Source organism: Prionailurus viverrinus, chromosome C1 (assembly GCF_022837055.1).
Source record: "Prionailurus viverrinus isolate Anna chromosome C1, UM_Priviv_1.0, whole genome shotgun sequence".
Lineage (NCBI taxonomy): Eukaryota > Metazoa > Chordata > Mammalia > Carnivora > Felidae > Prionailurus > Prionailurus viverrinus.
In genome coordinates this window covers 32,314,120-32,337,557 of record NC_062568.1, presented here as the reverse complement: position 1 = coordinate 32,337,557, position 23,438 = coordinate 32,314,120, and the positions used below count along the sequence as shown (strand labels likewise).

General features: G+C 37.5%; 1 pseudogene; it reads left to right on the top strand.

Moving 5' to 3' along the window:
• Positions 1-17,433: 17,433 nt before the first annotated feature.
• LOC125171591 (60S ribosomal protein L10-like) lies at positions 17,434-18,107 on the top strand (annotated as a pseudogene).
• The last annotated feature ends 5,331 nt before the right edge of the window (positions 18,108-23,438 follow it).

Sequence of the window (23,438 nt, the reverse complement as noted above, 5' to 3'; positions counted from 1 at the left end):
GGGTGGAAGATATTTTTGTAACAGAGAAATTAGGATATCTGATTCCATTCATGCAAACAATGGCAACCACCAGATAAAAATGAAATAAGGGCCATTATCTCCCCTAAAATATGGTACAGTACCTGACACTGGGGTAGAATGGTGAACAAGAGAGTGTAGCATCTGCTCTCAGGGGACTTGCATCTAACGGGTAACACCAGGATATTTAACAGTGTGGAATGTGGTCTGAAAGAGGAAGTAGAGTGAATGATGGGACTTCACAATAAGGGCTTTAACTTACTTGTAGGGGAAGTGGGACTCTTTTTTGAGAGAAGAAACATCTAAGCTGAACACCAAAGGAAACACCCTTCTCTGTTTGTCCATCCAAATGAGGAAAGTAATGTAGCTAAGGGCTATTATGCAAAGCAGGACTTGGGCTAAGACCAGAAGATTTATCTGTGTTGTGTGTATCTGTATGTGACTAAATTTTAATATGTACATGTCTTAATGGGAATTAATAATTAACAAAACTATAAGGCAAAATCACTGTAGAGAAGTGGGTAAATGGTTTACCCTTCTTGAACCCCACACTCTTCTCATGTGGGACAAAATCTTTTTCTCCTGCTCAGCAGCAGACCAAGTAGACCTGGCTTCCTTCAGTCTCCCTTTTGAGTGGGGATTATTATTAATCAAAATTGACTTTTTTAAGGTGTCTAAAGTTAACAACTAGAAAATTCCTATTAGTCTTTGCATTGAAGAGAGGCAGAGAACCTGTGATACCATTCCCACTTGGGATTTGTGTGTGTGTGTGTGTGTGTGTGTGTGTATGTTTAAAATTTTAATTTCAATATAGTTAATATACTGTGTTATATTAGTTTTTGGTGTACAATGTAGTGTGCACGAAATAATTCTATATATTACTCAGTGCTCATCATGATAAGTGTACTCTTAATCCCTTTCACCTATTTCACTCATCCCCTCTCCATGCCTCCCGTCTGGTAACCATCAGTTCTGTGTAGTTAAATGTCTGGTTTTTGTTTGTTTCTTTTTTGTTTGTTTCTTAAATTCCATATATGAATGAAATCAAAAGGTGATTGCCTTTCTCTGACTTATTTCACTTAGTATTAGACCCACTAGAGACATCTATGTTATTGCAAATGGCAAGATTTCATTCTTGTTTGATGACTAATATTCTGTTGTCTATACCACATCTGTTTTATCCGTTCATGTATTGATGGACACTTGGGTTGTTCTATAACTTGGCTATTGTAAATAATGCTGCAATAAATATGCATATATCTTTTCAAATTAGTGTTTTCATTTTCTTTGGGTAAATACCCAGTAGTGGAATTACTGGATCATATGGTAATTATATTTTTAATTTTTTGAGGAACCTCCATACCATTTTCCACAGTGGCTGCACTTTGAATTCCTACCAACAGTGCATGATGGTTCCTTTTCTCCACATCCTTGCCAACACTTGTTGATTCCTGTGTTTTTGATTTTAGCTATTCTGACAAATGTGATATGGCATTTCATGGTAGTTTTGATTTACGTTTCCCTGATTATGAGTGATTTTGAGCATATTTTCATGTGTCTCTTGGTCACCTGTATGTCTTCTTTAAAGAAATGTCTGTTGATGTCTTCTGCTCATTTTTAAAAAATATTTATTTATTTTTGAGATACAGAGAGTGAGCAGGGAAGGGACAGAGAGAGAGGGAGACACAGAATCTGAAGCAGGCTCCAGGTTCTGTGCTGTTAGCACAGAACCCGATGTGGGGCTTGAACTCATGACCCAGTGAGATCATGACCTGAGCTGAAGTCAGCTGCTTAACCGACTCAGCCACCCAGGTGGTACTTCTGCCCATTTTTAATTGGATTATTTGGGGTTATTTTTGTATTCAGTTGTATAAGTTCTTTATATATTTTGGATACTAACCCTTTATCATACATGTCATTTGTTAATATATTCTCCCATTCAGTAAGTTGTCTTTTAGATTTGTTGATTGTTTTCTTTGCCGTGCAGAAGCTTCTAATTTTGATATAGTCCCACTATTTTATTTTTTCTTTTGTTTCTCTTGCCTCAGGAGACATACTAAGAAAAGTTTTGTTATGGGCAATGTCAGAGAAATTACTGCTTGTGCTCTCTTCTAGGATTTTTATGGTTTCAGGTCTCACATTTAGGTCTTTAATCCATTTTGAGTTTATTTTTGTAAATGTTTAAAAATTTTGTAAATATTATGGTGTAAAAAAGTGGTACAGTTTCATAGTTTTGCATATAGCTGTCTAATTCTCCAGCACCATTTGTTGAAGAGACTGTCTTTTTCTCATTGTATATTCTTGCCTCCTTTGTTGAAGATTAAATGAACATATGATTGTGGGTTTATTTCTGGGCTCTGTATTCTGTTCTATTGATTTGTGTCTGTTTTTGTGTCAGTATCATACTATTTTGATAAATATAGCTTTTTACTATATCTTGAAATCTAGGATTGTGATACCTCCAGTTTTGTTCTTCTTTTTCAAGATTGTTTTGGCTCTTTGGGGTCTTTTGTGATTCCATACAAATTTTAGGATTATGTGTTTTAGTTCTGTAAAGATGCTGGTGGTATTTTGAAAGGGATTGCATTAAATCTGTAGATTGTTTTGGGAAGTATGGACATTTTAACAATATTTGTTTTCCCAGTCCATGAGCATGGAATGAATATTTTCTATTTGTATCATCTTCAATTCCTTCATCAATGTTTTATGGTTTTCAGAGTGCTATTCTTTCACCTCCTTGGTTAAGTTTATTCTTAGGTGTTTAATTCATTTTGGTGCAGCTGTAAATAAGATTGTTTTCTTACTTTCCCTTTCTGCTACTTTATTATTAATTTTATAGAAATGCAATGAATTTCTGTATATTGACTTTGTATCCTGTGACTATCTGAATTCTATCAGTTCTAGTAGTTTTTGATGGAGTCTTTAGGGTATTTTGTATGTAATATGTCATTTGCAAACAGTGAAAATTTTACTTGTTCCTTACCAATTTGGATGCCTTTTATTTCTTCTTCTTGTCTGATCACTATAGCTAGGATATCTAGTACTATGTTGAATGCAAATGGTGAGAGTAGACATCCTTGCCTTGTTCCTGATCTTAGGGAAAAGCTCTGTTTTCCACCATTGGGTATGATGCTAGTTGTGGGTTTTTCATATATGGCCTTGATTACGCCGAGGTATGTTTTCTCTAAATCTACTTTGTTTTAGTTTTTTTTTTTTAAAATCATGAATAGGTGTTGTATTTTGTCAAATGCTTTTTCTGCATTTACTGAAATGATCTTATGGTTTTTATCCTTTCTCTTATTGATGTGATGGATCATGTTGATTGGTTTGCAGATATTGAATCACCCTTGCATCCAAGGAATAAATCCCACTGATAATGGTGAATGATTACTTTTAAGGTATTGTTGGATTTGGTTTGCTAATATTTTGCTGAGGTTTTTTGTACTTATGTTAATGAGAGAGAAATGTACTTTCCTTTCTTTCTTTCTTTCTTTCTTTCTTTCTTTCTTTCTTTCTTTCTTTCTTCTTTTGTAGTGCTATTTTACTTTGTTTTGGTATCAGCGTAATGCTGGCCTCATAGAATGAATTTGGAAGCTTTCCTTTCTCCTCTGTTTTTTTGGAATAGTTTGAGAAGAGTAGGTATTAACTCTCCTTAAATGAATTTACCTGTGAAGTCATCTAGTCCTGGACTTTTATTAGTTGGAAGGTTTTTATTACTACTGAAATTTCATTGCTGGTAATAGGTCTGTTCAAATTTTCTTTTTCTTTCAAATTCAGTTTGGAGAGGTTGTATGTTTCTAGGAATTTATCTACTTCTTCTAGGTTGTCTAATTTTTTGGCATACAATTTTTTAATAATATTTTCTTATAATCCTTTGTATTTTGTGGTGTCAGTTGTTATTTCTCCTCTTTAATTTATTATTGTGTTTATTTGAATCCTGTATCATGTTTTTTTGATGAGTCTGTCTAAATGTATATCAATTTTGTTGACCTTTTCAAAAAAACATCTGGTTTCACTAATCTGTTCTATTTTCTTAGTTTCTATTTCATTGTTTCTTCTTTAATCTTTATTGTTTTCCTTCTACTGTTTTGGGACTTGGTTTGCTCTTTTACTAGCTTCTTTAGGTGTAGGATTAAGGTTTTTTTTTGAGATTTTTCTTATTTCTTAGGTAAGCCTGTATTGCTATAAACTTCCCTCTTAGAACCAATTTTACTGTATCCCAAAGATTTTGGACCTTAGTGTTTTCATTTTCATCTGTCTCCATGTATTTTTTAAAATTTCTTCTTTGATTTCTTGCTTGACCCATTCATTATTTAGTAACATATTATTTAACCTCCTTATATTTGTGCTCATTCCAGATTTTTTCTTGTGGATGATTTCTAGTTTCATTATGTGTGATCAGAAAAGTTGCATGGTATGACTTCAATTTTTTTGAATTTGTTGGGACTTGTTTTGTGGTCTAATATGTGATTTATTCTGGAGAATGTTCCATGAGCACTTAAAAGAATGTGTATCTTGCTGTTTTAGGCTGGAACATTCTGAATATATCTGTTAAGCCAATCTGGCCCAGTGTGTCATTCAAAGCCCCTGTTTCCGTGTTGATTGTTTGGACGATCTGTCCATTAATCTAAGTGGGATGTCAAAGTCCTCTACTATTATTGTATTGCTATCAATTAGTTCTGTTGTTAGGTTTTCACTGTTCTGTGTATTTGGGTGCTTTATTGTTGGGTGCATAAATATTTACAGTTGTTATATCTTCTTGTTGTATTGTTCCCTTTATGACTATATGGTGTCTTTCTTTGTCTCTTGTTATAGTCTTTGTTTTAAAGTCTATTTTGTCCAATGTAAGTATTCCTACCTCAAGTTTCTTTCACTTGAATTTGCATTATAAATGTTTTTCCATCCCTTCACTTTTATTCTGCATATGTCTAAAGGGTCTCAAATGAGTCTCTTGTAGGCAGCATATAGATGGCTTTTGCTTTTTTATTCATTCCATAATCCTATGTGTTTTTATTGGAGTTTTTAGTCCATTTACATTCAAATTAATTATTGATAGATATGTATATATTATTAGTTTGTTATTGTTTTGTGGTTGTTTTTTGTACTTTCTCTCCAGTCCTTTCCTCTCTTGCTGTTTTTCATGGTTTGTTGGCTTTTTTTAGTGACATACATAGATTCCTTTCTCTTTATTCTTTGCATATCTATCAGTGGGTTTTTGATTTGTGGTTACCATTCAGTTTATATATAATATCTTCTGTATATAGCAGTCAATATTAAGTTGATGACTGCTTAATTGTGAACCCATTCTTTAGTCCTCTCACCCTCCACATTTTAGGATATTGTATCCTGTTTTACATCCTTTTTATTTTGTGAATCCCTTGACTGATTTTTACAGATATGCTTATTTTTACTATTTTTGTGCTTGCAACTTTTTCTACTCTCAGTTATGGTCTTTGCACTTGAAAAGTCCCCTTTAATATTTCTTGTAGGGCTGGTTTAGTGGTCATGAAGTCCTTTAGTTTTTGTTTGTCTGAGAAACTTTTTATCTCTATTCTGAATGATAGCCTGGCTGGATAGAATATTCTTGGCTGCAGACTCTTCCCACTCAGCACTTTGAATAGGTCATGCCACTCCCTTCTGGGCAATAAAGTTTTGCCTGAAAAATCCACTGATAGCCTTACAGGGTTTCACTTGTATGTAACTGTCTTCTCCTGCATTAATTTTTTTTATCATGACTTTTTGCCATTTTAATTACTGTGTGTTTTGGTGTGGACCGCCTTGGGTTGATTTTATTGGGGGGGGGGGTCTCTGTGCCTCCTGGATCTATATTTATGCTTTATTTCCCAGATTAGGGAAGTTTTCAGCTATTTTTTCTTCAAATAAATTTTTAGTCCCCCTTTTTCTCTCTTCTTTCTGTGATCCCTGTCATGCAAATGTTATTGTGCTTGATGGAGTCACTGAGTTCTCTAAATCTATTCCCATTTTGCATAATTCCTTTTTCTTTCATTTGCTCAGCTTGATTACTTTCCATTATTCTGTCTTCCAGGTCATTATTTTGTTCCACTGTTTCCTCTAGCCTGCCATTTATTCCATCAAGTGTATTTTTAATTTCATTTATTTTGTTCTTCATCTCTGATTGGTTCTTTTTTTTATCTCTTTATAATGGTCTCACTGATCTCCTCCACTCTTTTCTCAAGTCCAGTGAGTATCTTATGATCATTATTTTAAATTCTCTATTGGGAATATTACTTGTATCTGTTTCACTTAGATCTCTTACTATGGTTTTGTCCTGTTCTTTCATTTGGGACATATTCCTCCATCTCTTCATATTGTCTACCTCTCTGTGTCTGTTTCTATGTGTTAGGAAAGTCAGCTTTGTCTCCTGTTCTTGAAGGTAATGGCTTTATGAGGAATATATCCTGTAGTGCCCTCCACTGCACTGTCTCCTGTTCCCCAGGACCTAGCATTTCAGAGAGTGTCTCCTATGTGTGCTGTCTGTGCCCTGCTGTTGAGTCCTGGCTACTTTTTTCTTTAGTCCATTTGTCTGCCATGGCTCTCTATGCTTGTTGTGGGCAGTGTTTGGTCCCCAGCCAGGTGGGGCACATTTTAATAAAGTGTGCTCTGGTCTGTTTGGAAATGAGGATTGTTATTTACAAAACTGAGGTCCAGTAAAACACACGGGCCAGGAAATGAGGTGTTGGTAGGGTTCCACTGGTCTTCTGGGGGAAGGGGTTTGCAGCACCAGGGAAAGCATGACTGGGAAGGGTAGATCTGCTGAAGTGTGGGGCCAGGCCTTGGTGTACAAGTTAGGTAGTGAATGTTGACACTGCACTGGTTCCTGCAGGTGTCCACATGTTTATACTGGGGGCTGGGGGAGGAAAACAGTGCCACCAGTTCCTTTTCTGGAGGGGTCTCCCCAGATGCCTGCCTCTCTGGGGCATGCTCTAAGATGAGTAAATTACTTTCCCTCCAGTCTGTCCTACACTTTTTCATATTTTATTTTATTTTATTTTATTTTGTTTATTTTTAAATGTTTATTTATTTATTTTGAGAGAGAGCACACATACAAGCAGGGGACGAGCAGGGAGAGGGAGAGGGGGAGAGAGAGAGAGAGAGAGAGAGAGAGAGAGAGAGAGAGAGAGAGAATGAATGAACCCCAAGCAAGCTCCATGCTTAGCATGGAGGCTGATGCAGGGCTCAATCTCATGACCTGAGCTGGGACCATGACCTGAGCTGAAATCAAGAGTCAGATGGTTAACCGATTGAACCACACAAGTGCCTCTGCCCCAGACATTTTTCAAACTGCTTTATCTCTTCTGGCTCTTTGTCATGCTGTCTCTTTAAGGGTGAGAACTCCACTTCTTAATGCCATCCAGGTTCTCCCAGAGTAGAACCCTCCAATTTTTAAAATTCTAGCCTTTGTCTCACTGGTTGTAAGAACTCATGAGATTTGGTCCCTCTTGCTTTCCAAGATAAATGTTATAGGGATTCATCTTCCCCATTCAGTCTCCCCAGTGAAAGTCTGTTTTTCACCTTTCTCTGCACTATTGGCTCCCTCCCCACTGTGGATGGATACGGTCTGTTTCACTCCCAAATCTCATCTTCACCTTTCTTACTTTCTTAAATGTGGCCTTTTCTCTACCTTTAGTTGTGGAGTTTGTTCTGCCAGTCTCTGGGTCATATTCTGGGTTATTTATGCCAATGTGAATGTTATCTAGTTGTATGAGATGAGGCAAGCTTAGGATTCTCCTACTCCATCATCTTCCCTGCCTCCTCCAGCCCATCTAGTGTATTTCTTGTCTCGGTTATTGAGTTCTTCATCTCTGATTGGTTCTTTTTATGTTTTATGTCTCTTTGTTAAGGGTTTCACTACGGTCCTCCACTCTTTTCTCAAGTCCAGTGAGTATCTTTATGACCTTTACTTTAAATTTTCCATCAGACATATTACTTATCTACATTGTTTAGGTCTCTTGCTGTGATATTTGGGACATAATCCTCTGTCTCCTCATTTTATCTAGCTCTCTGTCTCTATGTACAGAGAGTAGTCAACTACATCTTCTGCAGTGCACTGTCCCCTGTTCACTACAATCTGGTGTTTCAGGGATGTCTCTTATGCATTGCATGAGTACCCTACTATTGTGGCTGAGCCGCTTTTGCCTTCATCCCTGTTGTCTGCAGTGGCTCTCTTTGCCTGTTGTGGGCAACATTTGGTCCCTGTGTTGTCAGTAAATCATCATGAGTTTGAGTTGAGTCAGACCAGGCATTTGCCTGAGATGTGTGGCACCAAACTACGGGGTGCTTTCCCTGAGTTGTGCCCTGAGAAGTTTTGTTGGTGGGTGCAGCCTGAAGTCAGACCACATGTCTGCCCCCAGCCCACTAGTGGGGCCTCAGTTGGACTGGTGTGTGTGTGTCATGTGTTGTTATCCTCCCTTCTCTCCAGGGTAGGAGTTACTTTGGAGTGGTGCTGGCCCCTTTCAGGGCTGCTTGTACCCTGCCAGGCTTGTGGCACTGCTTTGGATAAACTCTAGCCAATGTCCTATTGGAGGGGCAGGTCTTCAGGAGACACAGGGATCAAAGCATGCCAGGTTGGAAGGCGCAGATCTGCAGAAGCACACAGGGCAGAGTGAGTGGTGTTAGCAAGTTAGATGGAAGGTGTTGTTGCTTGGCTGGTTACCACAGGGGTCTATGTGTTTAGGTGATGGTAGGAAGTGGAGATAAATGACATTTGCCAGCTCCTTTTTTCCTGGAGAAGTCTCCCAAAGATCTTTGCCCCTCCAGCACGTGCTCTGAGATTAGTGAACAAATTTCTCTCCTGTATACCCCAGGCATTTTTGGAAGTGCTCCTCCTATGCTGTATCTCCATGGGGCTGTTTGTTGTACTATCTCTTTAAAGTCAGGGACTTAGTTTCCTCTCACCCTCTCTGCTTTCCCAGAGCTGAGCCTGCTGATTTTTAAAGTTCAAGATGTTAAGCCCCACTGATTATAAAAGCCCATGAAATTCAGCTCCTCTGGTTTTCAAAGCCAAATGTTATGGGGATTTGTCTTCTCCCTGTAGGCTCTCCATGCCTGGGATGCCTGGAGTGGCTCTCTCCCCTTTCCATACCTGTGGTATCTCTCCTTCCTATAGACTGCCCCATGGGTCCATTTAGCTCCTGGCCACATCTCTGCCCTTCCTACCCTCTTTGATATGGCTCTTCTATACATTGAGCTGTGGAGAGTCTGTTCTTTCCCTCTTTGGGTTGTTTTCTGTTTTTTTTTTACATCGATATGGGTGTTATCTAGTTGTATCTGTGGCATGAGGTGAGCTTAGGATCCTCCTACTCTACCATCTTCCCAGGAAGACTTCCATATATATATTAAGAAGCACTTTCAGAAATAACTCCTGGTAGATCTGAGCCTGGTTCTCTCTTGGTTGTGATCTTCAACTCTGGCTGTAACTAACAAGTGTGTAAAACTGCAGCTGCTCTAGTTCACACAAGACTCATCTACTCACAATTTCTAGGCATGAGGCTCTGGTATTGGTAATAAAAACACTCCCCAGGTAATTTTAATGGCAGCAAAGTTTGATGTACATTGTATCAGGGGGTGGGATGCCAGGAAAATTTAAGTTCATCTGGTCTCTTAGCCTCGACAGGCAAACAGAGGGCCAGAATCTGCAGGTATTAGGCAGGACCATGCAATTATAAAAAATCTGTGAGGATGGCAAGATCTCCCTCAAAGAGCCCACTGGATTCCATCCTGTCTTCCCTCCCGTGTATCATGGAGGTATTCATGGGCATTTGGAAGCTTGGACATGCTGCTGTGTAATTCCCCATCTCTGTCTTCCTGTGCAGTGAGGTGTCTTTAAGTACATTAAAGGAATTTTGTCCACCACCTTTCTGTCACTTGCACACTGTCACAGATAGAGAAAATATTTGAAACACTAGAACTGTGACAGAATGAGATTTTCTTTCCTTTACTCACTTCTTTACTTCTACTCCTTACCCCTGTAGGATATGGGAGCCTTGCTAAAAGTAAGGAGTTGATTGTTAGCACAATAATATATTTATGTTTTGTTGTGAGAGGCAGCTAACAATAGCAAAAAGAAGAATTGTTTGTCCTTATAAACATTCCACTCTGAAGACTCTGACTTTATTTCTTATGATGGATTACATGTACATGCCCTCCAGACAACACGGACATGAATAACAATATTGAAGATTTATGAAAGCAGCAGTGATTTGTTGGCTAAATGTTTCCAATAATTACTTCCATTTTTAATACATGTTCTTAAAAATAACTTGTAACATTAAAAAAATAACTTTAATAATGCATACTTACTGAAGGAAAATCAGAAAATACAATAGAAAAAAACGCTATAATCAGAAAAAAATGGTTAATATTCTTCCATGTTGAGAGCCTTCTAGAAGCATCTTTGCAAATGTACATTTGCATACATGTTTATTGACAGGTTCTCTGTACCAGGCCTGAATTATTTTCAACCAGCTATATTCCTTCTTCTCTCTATATATGAAGGATGAGATGTCCAGTGCAGACAGCACTTCCTGTGTTCCCCCATTGCCATATCATCTAGCTTTCATCAAGGCTTGGCCAATGAGAAACCTTCATGAGTTTGGAGGCAGGAAGAAAAGGAGAAGCCAGGATGTTTTAGCCCCTTCTCTCTGCCTTGAGCAACACCTCCTCCGGTTTCTGTGTCATAGGACTGATAATGTCCTAATTTCCATCAGCCAACCTTGGTCTTTGGGCTATACTATTACCACCTTCCCTTTGTCCTTATAGCCTAGGGTCTGGGTAGTGGTTTCCTGGTCTTGCTAATGTGTCATCTCATTTCCCCCTAATTTCTCAACTATTTCATCACCTGCATATCCAGTTCTCTGATTTAAATTTAAATTCTTTTAAATGCTAGTGTGATTCCTGTGCACCTGGATGGATATTGATGGCCATAGGTTGATAGTGATATAAAAGGAATGTTACACTTATATAAGGAAATATCACAATTGAATTCTGTATTTAATCACAACTGGCTCTGACTAGTTGAAGTTCATTAAAGACTATGAACTTTGACCCTGGAACTAATTGAAGACCCTGATCAGTGAGCTGTGGGGTTTGTTGTTATCAATTGTTTACAGGCAGTGGACTCATTTTCAGTGCTTATTCAGTAGATTTTTTTTTTTTTTTTGCATTTAAAACACCTCATTCTCCCCTGTCAACACACTGCTCAATTGCTCAATGATTTCTTTACTACCTTAGGATCCCCTGCCTGGGAAGATTATAGACACAACTTGTTTTTTGTTTTTTGTTTTTCTTTTAAGGCTCTGGTAGTCTTTGTTTTATTGTTTGACACTAAAATCACATTTTACAATATGCCTTTTCCTCTGTTCAGTATTTTATGACTTACCACATCAAATGTATTTGTAACATTTCAATGCTATAATTTCCACATTGCTAAACATTTAGTTTGTTTCAAGTTTTTTTGCTTGCTCTGATTAACACGTTCACAGTTAAGTATCTGAAACTATTTTCAGTTATTCAAGTTGTAAACTTTTTGAGCAACTTTTTACTAATGGGTTCAAAAGACTTCTCCTTTGAGATGCAAGCTCAGAGAGAGTAAGAACTGACTGACAGAAAAGCTAAACGGAAAATAAACAGTAGTGGTTATCTTCAGTGATCTTTTATTATTCATCTACTCCCTTATCCCTTTGTTAAGGTGTCCAACCATGCTCGACTCAGTCGACATGTCTCAGTGGAAGCTGATTTCACCCAAGCTCCAGGGTAGGTCTGTGTTTAAACCTACCCCCCTTGCCTAAGATTGGTTTAGAAATTGTCATATGACTCAATCTGTGCCAATAAGCATCCAGGAGAGGTTTGCTGAAGATGATGGAGAAAGTGCATTCTTCCTAATCTGGGAGTTTTCTGTTTTCTTCTGGTTGTTGTGTGGCCCAGAAGTTCTGTAGTCATTTCATATCCAGCCTCAGTAGGAAGCCACACATACCAGAGGGAGAACAGCAGGGAGCCAGAGACACAGATAATGTCAACTCTGAAATCTGTTCAGTCTTCTAGACTTCCAGTCATGCAAGCCAGGAGACTTTCTTAACATTTGAAGACAGGTTGAATTTTTCTGGTATTTCTTGATCAAAGAATCCAAATTTGTAAAGTAAATTAGCAAAATAAGTACTAGAGATAAGTGCTAGTGCTAATATTTAAAAATGAAGAGAAAGAAAATGAAGAAAAGAATCTAAGTGATTATATGTCAACTAATTTTAAGCATTATTTTTATATCTGACCAAAAAATTAGAGACACATTGATTCAGAATGGATATATTTATTTTTAACAAGTGTGGTTCTGGCATATATGTCTGTTGATATTTTGTTAAATAATTTTTTTCATGTGTATTTATTTTTGAGAGACAGAGCATGAGTGGAGAAGGGGCAGAGAGAGAGGGAGACACAGAATCTGAAGCAGACTTTGAACTGTCAGTACAGAGGCCGATGCAGGGCTCAAAACCTTGAACTGTGAAATCATGACCTGAGCTGAAGTCAGACGCTTAAACTGTCTGAGCCACCCAGGTGCCCTTATGTCTGTTGATATTTTTATTTATGTTGGCAAATAAGATAAAAGTGAAACAGCTTTGATGTATATTAGAACTTCGTTGGTTCATCAAAGGGATGAGAAACTTTTTGCTTAGTTGGATGATACTTTTAGAATACTAGAATAATATTTCCTCAATTTTGTGTGTATGTGTTCTTTACAATGTAATGGCTACATTATGTTATGATATGCCTTTAAATTTGATGTATGTTAACATTTTATCTATCATGTTAAGTCTAGACCTCAGGTTCTGCCTATTCCTATTGTTGTAAATAATTTTATTGAAACACAGCTGTGTCATTTACATACTGTCTGTGTCTGCTTTCTCACTGTCACAGCAGTGTTGAATAGTTGCAACAGAGATCTTGTCCTGTAAAGTCTAAAATAGTGCTTACTATCTGACCTTTTATAGAAAATGTTTGCCAAATATTGGTCTTGGATAATCAACAAAAGAGTAAATCAAACCCTGATTTACCTAGTAGAACAGCTGAAGTCAATAGCCACATTGGCCAACTCCTGGGTTAGTGTCCTTCCTTTGTCTCACACCAGCCCCCTCCCCCTGCCCTGTTGTCCCTTCCTATGCTGATCAGCTGACACTGGTTAAATCTGGTGCTTGGAGGAAGAAGGGGAAACATTTTTCAACTCCAACTTTGTCTGTTTAAAAGATGTTTGCTTTAATGCAGTTCTTCTAGAGTTGCAAGTGCTTCCTATTTTACTATTTTATCACTATTTTATACTTTTGTAAATAAAGTACTTATTTTTAATATCTCTTTATTTCTTTCTGAATAAATAAATATAAACTTAGTCGGCTGTGAGCCACACTATATGTCAGATATGGACAGATATGGTCCAGCATGAGTTCCAAAGATTTATGATTTTAAAAAGAGTAGTATTGTGAAGCTATGTGTAACAAGAGATCTTTGGGCTATTGAAACCACAAGTAGCTTGCTGTCCCTGGAGAGACCACTGACTTGACCAACGACTTGACCTTCGTTATCCCAGTGTGTCTCACCTGCGTAGAGTTAACAAGGGTATTTGTTAAAATGGATTTTACACATAAAATGTAGATTTACAAAGGCTCATTGATTCAGAACTTGTGGGACGTAGGGCCTATGAACTGGTAGCAAGTATGTTTAATCAAATATTAAGAAATCATTGTGACTTTCCATGTGACATTGGATAGTCTTTGGGCCTCATTTTATAAAATGAAGGGTTTAGGTTCTATGATTTTATGTAATATATTAAGATTGGTTGTTTTTTCATAGTGCAGGAGACTCTAATGTGAAGGGGGCAGAAACAATAATTATTCCTTTAACTCTGTTTAAAAATACACGCACGCATCCCTTTGCGCTGAAAGCGTTCTAATGCGCGCACTTCTCTTGCCATGTTTTTGGCAATGGGAGTCATTTATGGCAGGACTCCTGTTTATACACAAACTCTTGGGCATCAAATGGAGCATCCAGACATGTTCTAGATGAAAGCATCCACCCTGTATGTGCTCCATTAGCTGGTGCAATAGTGAAAAAGCCTCATGGGACACCATACAGATGGAGTGTGCTATCTGATGGGTGCTGCAGATGTGCTCAAGGTTGTCACAGTGAACCATGCAGGTGGCTTGCTTCAACTGAGTGCACCAGATGCATATCCTTACAAAAGGTTTCTGCTACCAGCGATGAGTCAGATTGGTGACATGGGAAATAAACAACACCAAGACTCTCACTCAGCTTGTGTTTACTGACCAATTTCCACTCTCTCTCTCTCTCTCTCTCTCTCTCTTTTCTACAGGAACTCCACAAGTTGCTTGGTGGCCAAAAGTTTGGTAGTTTCTATAAATACTTTAAGATCAGAAAGTGTAGGAAGATATCCACAAATTAATGGCATGGTAGCTAGCTAAGAAGCAAAAGTTGAACTACAGAAATTATGTTCCCATTATATTTCCAAATAGATAAAATTGCCTCTTTAATGTCTTTGTAGTACAATGTGGGTCATCTTGCTAAACCATCTTTTATAGAATGTTTACTTTTCATGTTTCACTTCTTGCTGCTTAGGCCTGTACAACCTCTTCTTCTATGCCTGCTGTTTTCCTGGATGTTTTAGCAGGAACACCTTAACTCAAATATGACAAAACCTCTGTCTGCCTGCCAATGGAAAATCAGTTGCCACAAGGCAGACATGTGGTAAAAGGAAGGCAGAAAAGAACTTGGACTCCTAGGTTGCTCTTAAATTACTGCCAGCTTGCACTCAAACTTTTCCAGGAACAGACTGTGGAAAAGACTTGGTGTGTGTTCTTGCCGATGAGCATTTCACAACATAGTCTCCATGTACCAAGCCTGCTTCCATGCAGATCGAAGCAGAGTCTGGTGGCGAATGGGGAGTTGGCGACCTCTCCTCTGTCCACATGAGTACTCCTCACTGCCCTCTTCATTAAGATTCAGAGAATCCAAGATGAAGGAAGATGGAATGAATTCTGAGATCCTAAAAAAGAATTTTCCAGACAGAAAAAGATTTCTAAGGTACTGTTAAAATTAGGAACATTTTCTAAGTAATAATACCTAAAACAAATTAGGTACATTAGTTTGCTAGGGCTGCCATACCAAATACCACGGACTAAATGGCTTAGAAACAGGAATTTCTCACAGTTGTGGAGGCTTTGAAGTCCACAGTCAAGATGTCAGGTTTGGTGTCTCCTGAGACCTGTGTCCTCAACTCGCAGATAGATGCTTGTCTACTCTGTGTGTCCTCACATGGTCATTCCTCTGTGCAAGTGCATCCTTGTTGTTTTCTCTTTTTGGGTGTCCAAATTTCCTTCTCTCATAAGGACACCAGTTACATGGGGTTAGAGCCCAGTCCATTGGCCTCATTCTAACTTAATCACCAATTTGAAGGCCCAATCTCCAAATATAGTCATGTTTAGAGGTACTAGAGGTTAGGGCTTCAACATATGAATTCTGGGGGATAAAATTTAGCCCATTACACTAACCCAGATTACTAGTAGCCCATGAAAAAGGTCTAGCACAGAATGATCTTGACTTTCTAATAATACCCAATTTGGTTTTGGCTTTTCTAATAAGCCAAATGTACAGGATTTGAAAACTCAGCCTTAATTTTTTTTTTTTTACTCTGACTCCATGGGCTGCATTTGTTGATAAACTTCCACCTTGCCCTGTTTATTTGATGAGTTTCCTTTTTGCAGCTTTCCTAGAGTAACTGGAAGTGACACACTTGCATCCACTGACTGTTCTTTTGTCCTACCTCAGCTGTCTTTCCTGTGGTCACACCTGTGACCTCATCCACAACAGGAATGAATACTGCTGAAATCTTGACTCCTTGCATCCACTAGTCTATTATAGACATCTCATTCAGTGATTCTTTGACCTTATTGAGATCTTTAGCCCATTGGCCTTACTCATTAACAGTCCTCCCTTCCACCTCCACCAGGTTTCTCTTCCTTTCCTATCTGGCTTAAGGTTCTAAGATCCATCACTAGAATTACTTTTGTTCCCTTTCTCTCTCCAGGGTTGATAGAATTACAATACTGGTAAAACCAAATCCTCTGTTTCCTGCTTCCCTTTCCCCCCTAGCAGCTATAGAAAAGTGAAACTTTTTTTTTTACTGTTCTCACTTCAGAGTCCTAGCATGTAGAAAGAATAATCCTCTCCACCAAAGATGTCCATGTCTCAAATCAGAGAAGGTGATGTGATGTGATGACTGAGGCATGGCAGAGTAGGAGACGTGGCAGTGAAAATAGGTCAAAGATTTGATGCTACACTGTTAGCTTTGAAGGGGGGGTGGGGGGAGGGATCATGATCAAAGAATTCAGGCAGCCTTTAGAAGCTGGAAAATGTAAGGAAATAGATTTTCTCCTAGAGCTTCCAGAAGGAGTGTGGTCTTGCTGACATGTTGATTTTAGCCCAGTGAAACCCATTTCAGAGTTTTGACCTCTAGCATTTAAGATAATAAATTTGTGTTAAGCTACTATGTAATTTGTTACAGCAGCAATAAGAAACCAGCTCAAAGGACAAACCTCAAATGGCCACTGAACACCGTGTGACATTTGTACCTTCCAGTATGCTTGGTTTTCTATTCTCCAAAATAGAGTTCTTCCCACCTTAGCAGCTAACATTGCCTTGTATTTCATTGAGAACCTGACTCCCATTATAACTGATACATGTATTTACTTGCTCAACTCCTTGTATATATAATCAGTATCCCAACCTCATTGCCACATCCTTTATCCTGCCACATTTTTGGCCCCTGGCCATGCCACTATCTTCAAGGAAAAGGGATGGAAGAAGAAGAGGAAAATCAACATTCTATTTAAAAAAACTAATTTAGCTTAATTTAATTTAATTTAATTTAATTTAATTTTAGAGAGCATGAGCAGGGGAGAGGGGCAGAAGGAGAGAGAGAGAAAGAGAGAGAGAGAGAGAGAGAGAGAGAGAGAGAGAGAGAGAGAATGAATCTCAAGCAGGCTCCATGCTGATTGTGGAAGCTTGATCCCAGGACCCTGGGATCATGACCTGAGCTGAAATCAAGAGTCAGAGGCTCAATCAGCTGAGCCACCCAGGCACCTCAACATCCTACTCTTCAATGTTAATTGAGTGTCTGCCTGTGTTATAACATATCTGTAGTATATAAACCCAAGCTTCTTCATATTTGTATGCAAAGAACAATTCCTGCTTTAATATTAAAACTTATTTTTTTAATTATAGTCCAAAGAAGTAGTGCTTTTGTGTAAAAGAATTACTTCCTGAACAAAGACATTACAAAAAATATGAATATGACAAATTCTTTCCTTTCGGGCCCTCACAGATTATGGTGTTGCCATGGGTCACTGCCCTGTCTGGTATTACTGGTATAGTACAAACAAGTCCTATCCAAAGTCTCACTTCTGCAGAGATATACCTGATGTGAAGATCTACATCTTTGATATGGAATGGAAGAAGGCAAAAGTGATGAGTTTTTACACCACAGCCACATGGTGTCAGATGAATATGAACAGCTCTCTCTTTTGAAGCCCTGGAGGCTTCCTCTGTGCCAACAAGTACATGGTGAAAAGTTGTGAAAAGATGGCTTTCACATTCAAGCACGCCTCCACCCCTTCCAAGTCATCCATATCAACAAGATGTTGTCTCCTGCTGGGACCATACAGACAGGTATGTGGGGTGCCTTCAGAAACCCCCAGGGCAGAGTAGCTAGAGTCCATAATGATCAAGTCATTATGTCCATCCTTACCAAGCTGAAGAATAAGGAACATGTGGTTGAGACCCTACATAGGGCCAAATGCAAGTTCCCTGGCTGCCAGAAAAATCACATCACCAAGAAGTGGGGCTTTACTAAATTTAATGTAGATGAATTTGAAGACATGATGGCTGAAAAGTGGCTCATCCCAGATGACTTTGGGGTCAAATACATCCCTCATGATGGCTTCCTGGACAGATGGGAGGCCCTGCACTCATGGGAAACTTGGCACTGCCCCCTTATTCATGCCCACAGATAAATCCTATTTCCTGTTAAAAAAAAAAGGATATATCCAACGATAATCAGTGACTTGAACTCTTTACCATAATGACAAGCATAAGTCAACATAATACCTGTGCCTGTTACATTAATTTTGGGGTTTTTTATTGCTTTTAATAATAATTTAAAAAATTTATTAATGATTTTTTATAGAGTATATAAGTGCATATATGTAGTTTGAAAAGCAACAGATGAACACATGTATATATATATAACTACATATACATATATATGTATATATTAAACAAATTTATAAATTAATAAATATGTATATGTGTGTATGTGTATACACACACACACACATCTAGTTTAAGAGAGAAATTTTGAGGATTCCCTGTGTTTCTACCTCATGGCAACCTCACTTCATCCAGGTTAACCACTGTCCTGAAATTTGTGTTAATATTTTCCTTTTCTTTATAGTTTTACCACCTGTACAAAATGTGACCAGACATCTAGTTCACCTAAGACAATCCTGGTTTGAGAATGCTATCCCTGAGTAATTATTAACAGTATTCCTTTTTACTGTCAAACATCCTGTTTTGGATAATCTAAATTATATATGGACACAGACTTTATGTGTAGATTGCTATACAGTGGGTTACTTAGTTTAGAAACTCAGTGGCAAAGAAGAAATCTAATTTTGTAAGAAAAGGGCATTATTTACATAGTTAGATAAAGACTCCCAGAGAGTCTTGAGGTCATGATTTGGCTTCAGTGTGTATGAAATTTCAGAAGTGCATCTTTTGGAGAAGTCAGTGGAAAAAGCAGTTAGTTACTTTTGAGGAACATAGGGCTTATCATTGTCTAGGCATTTGCTAGGCTAAATGCGGGTCAGGTTGTTAATCATATTTTTAAATTCTCTTTTAAAATTATTTTTAATATGTATTGAGGAATAATATATCTACCATAAACTACATGTATCTTAAATATATACCTGAGGAATTTTAATATCCAACATATTCCTGTATCCATCACCCAGATCAAGATATAGACACTTCTAGCCCCAGAAGACTCCCTCATGCCTCCTCCCACTCAGTAGCCCCTCTCAAAGATGGCTATTATGCTTATAAGCAGTGATTAGTTTTATCTGTTTTTGAAATTCATATAAATGAATTTGTCTAGCTGCTTTTGCTCACTAATCACATCTTTGAGACTCATGTACTAGATATCAGTTTATTCTTTTTCTTGCTGTGTAGTATTCCATTGTATGACTACACCACAATTTTTTTTAATGCATTCTACTGTTGATGGGCTTTTATTTTTAGTATTTCCAACTTGTTCACTCTTATAAATGAGTACCAATTTCAGTACATCATCAGCAAAAAAATAATTCCAACTCTTCTATATCCTCATTTTATTTTGTATTGTCACTCTTAATTTTAACCACTCATAATTTTTTCAACAATGATATCTCAAAAGCCCAGTGAATTATAAAATTCATAAAAGGAATTCCTTAAAACAAAATGAATCCCTCAAATGTTGTTAGTCACATTATCAATTATTTTCAAAATTTTACTGTTTCAGAAATTTTGATCAAAATTTTGAGAATTATATATAAAGATATTTACTAGAAAGGAAGAATAAATAAAGGAATAATGTGTTTGCTGAGTTTGAATCATAACTTTTTTATAAGCCTATGTTAATCTATGGACCACGTTGTGTCCCCCAAGATTCATATATTGAAGTTCTAACCTCCGGTGTAACAGTATTTGGAGATGGGACCTTTGGGAGATAATTAGGTTTAGGTAGGTCTGGAGGGAAGGGCCTTCATGATGAGATTAGAGCTCTTATAAGAAGAGACACCAGAGGGCTTGCTCTCCCTCTCTCTCTGTCATGTGAAGACACAGTGAGAAGGCAGTTGTATGTAGCCAGGAAGAGAGCTCTCACCTGTAACTGAATCTGCTGGAACCTTGATCTTGGACTTCCCAGCCCCCAGCACTGTGAGGAATGTCTGTTTCTTAAACCACCAAGGCTGTAATATTTTGTTCTAGCAGTCCAGACTAATACATTAAAAACTGATGTTCTACCACATGACTTCATATAAGATGTGGCATAGACAAATATGTTTAGAATTTTCTCATATAACAGGTATGATTATTTCCAAATGATCCATCATTAACAGGAGTGTGAAGAAGCATTTCTCTTTCCAATTTCTTGATTATACTGAATTCTACTTGGCCACAGACAAAAAGGTAATTCCATAGTATTTAAAAGTAGGCCAAGAGAAGGTAACATTCCTGTGACAGATCATTAGGCCAAGGAGTCTGTCTCAGGGAAAGAAATGTAAACAGTAATTGACTGTAGAAAAATAAATACTAATGCTTTTAGAAAAGAAAAAAGTTGGAGAAAAATTGGGAGACCAGCAGTTTTGATTGTCTTGCAGAAAAATCATTTAGCCAAGTCTTGGGAGTGAATTCAAGAAAGCTCAGAATGGCTGTGAGCCCAATGAAAAGATACTATTTCTGTGTAATCAGATTAAGCTTGTTACTATTTCAGTGCAAATTCTGAAATGGGAAACTAAAAGGATTTCTATTTGAGACATCAAGTGCTGGCAATGGAAGCTGAACTAATCTCAAGCGGAGTAACTATAGAAAGTCATTCTGAAAAAGGATTTATTTTCTCACTGAAAAGATGTGCTGAAAGAGAGGACCTGCCTTTGACTAGGGATATAAACAGAGAAAATGTAGATAAAAATTCAGGAGATAATTATACTATTTAAATCAAGACCACTGTATTTAATTAATTGACATAGCACACATTGATAATCTACCATGTGCCAAGTATTGTGCTATGTAATAAGGTATATGTGTTTAGAATCATTGGATGATTAACTCAGGGGCTTAAAGTTACTTGAGAATATGTACTACATTCCCTGGGAGACCTGCATTCATCCTCAGAGTCAGACATATCTACACCTATTTGCAATACTTGTGGGGGACCTGATCAAGCATAGAGTTACATGAGTGATCAAATTGCTGAGGTTAGCATTGATTGTTTCTCCAGGGTACTGCTTCATATGTTTATTCAAATAAATAAAGCATATGTAAAGTACCCTAGATGTGGCTAGTAAATGCTCACATTATATGTGTGAGTAGTAATCTGTATGAATAGTCATGAATGATCAGCGGATTTTTTGATGGATTATCAAAGAGAACATTATTAACCAGTAGCTGGTGATAGAAACTGTCATGTTAAGGACCCCCAGTTATTCCATTATAGGCTTTTATACCTATAATTCATGACTAAAATTTAGTTACCTATTTTAAATAACTCATTAAGCCAACATTCACTGAGCCCTTTCTGGTTACTGTGTTGAAGGTCAGGGATACAGAGATCCATGAGAGGTGTCATTTTTGGAGGAGGTCAGAGTCTAATGGTAGCAGCTAAGTGGGAAGATAATTATTGTATAATGTGATAAGTCCTTAAAGAAAGTAAAAGCAGAAGTGGAACTGCAGAGGAGGAAGTGGCCAATTGCCCAGGATATCAGAAAATAATTTAAATAGGAGGGGATATTTTGATGATGAAACTGAGGCTGAGCACATCCCAGTGAGCAGGTGTGCTGAACTCCAAGTCCAGTGCTTGAGGGTTTTCTTTTCTTTTTTTTCTCTTCTCTTTTCTTTTCTTTCTTTTTTTTTTTTAGCATCTTTACTAAAGATAAGCAGAATCTGTACTCAGAGCTCTCAAATAGTGAACGTTTTTTTTTTTCTTTTTTGAAGTGCACTAGCCTGACCAACTGTTCGGAGGTAACCAAAGTTCACTGTGAATTTTAGAAAATGGTTGTAATTAGTCCCTCTTTCTACCTCTCTTGATTCTTACCTGCTAGATACGTAAATATATTTAGGGAGAGAGTATAAATTACATTATGGGCATGCTTCTGGACTCAAGCAGAATTATATCCATATTTCAGTTCAAAATAGGAGAAAGTGTACTTTTAAATCTGCTGCTTGGCTACATTAACATTTAATAAGTGTGTATCAATTCCCATTTATGTATATATATATTCTAAACAAGTTTAAGACTATAGTACAATTTTCAATTTGGAATAAAAGGACAGATGTAAGTGTTTCAAGTCTAACATAAAAAGAGCAACGATTGGAACAAGAAGACAATCATTAGGTCACGAGGTGGAAGTAATCTAAGATGGGTTGGTGTTGGCCGTAAATTGACTGGCAATTATTCTCTCAGTTTTTGCTTATCTGAGAGTCTCTTAAAATTTCTCCCTCATTTTTGAATAGTAGTTTTGAATATATGAATTACTGGTGGACAGGTTTTTTTTTCCTTTCAGCACTTTGAATATGCCATTTCTTTCTAGCCTCAGTGGATCTTGTTGAGAATCCTGGTCTATAATAACTTCTCTCTTGCTGCTTTCAGGATTCTCTTTTTGTCTTTTTGGAAATTTGAGTATAATGTGTGTATGTATGGATCTCTTTGAGTTTAATTCTACATGGGTTTGTTGAACTCCTTGGATGTGCAGATTAATAGTTTTCATCAAATTTGGGCTTTTTTTTTTTTTTTTTTTACTATTTCTCCAAGTATTCTTTCTGCCCCTTTCTCTCCTTTTCCTTCTGGGACTCCCATTATGCATACATTGGTATATTTGATGGTGTCCCACAGATTTCTGAAGCATTATTCATTTTTCTTTATCCTTTTTCTTTTCTGTTCAGCAGGCTGAATAATCTTATTTAACCTGTATGAAAATGTTTTGATTCTTTCTTCTGTCAGTTCATGTATTGTTAAGTCCCTCTAGTGAATTTTTCATTTCAGCTATTGTATTTTCAACTCCAGAATTTTTATATAATTTTTTTCTTTCTCTTCCCTATTTGGTAAGGTATTGTTTTCACACTTTCCTTTAGTATTTTAGACATGGTTTAGGTTTTTTTTTTTTATGTTTAAGATAGCAGATTGAAGTGTTTTTCTTGTAAGTTCAATGCCTGTGTTTTGTTAGGGGTAGTTTTTACTGACTCCCTCCCCACCCCCCACCATCCATGGGCTGTAATTTCCTGAAGCCTCTGTGTGTGTGTATGTTTGCCTGTTTTATAATTTTTTTTTTGTTAAAAATGAGACACTTAATATAATGTGGCAACTCTAAAAATCAGATTATTTCCCTTTCTTTTTGTTGTGGCTGTTTGTTTAGTGACTTTCTTTCTTTTTTTTTTTAACGTTTATTTATTTTTGAGACAGAGAGAGACAGAGCATGAACAGGGGAGGGTCAGAGAGAGGGAGACACAGAATCTGAAACAGGCTCCAGGCTCTGAGCTGTCAGCACAGAGCCCAACGCGGGGCTCGAACTCACGGACCACGAGATCATGAC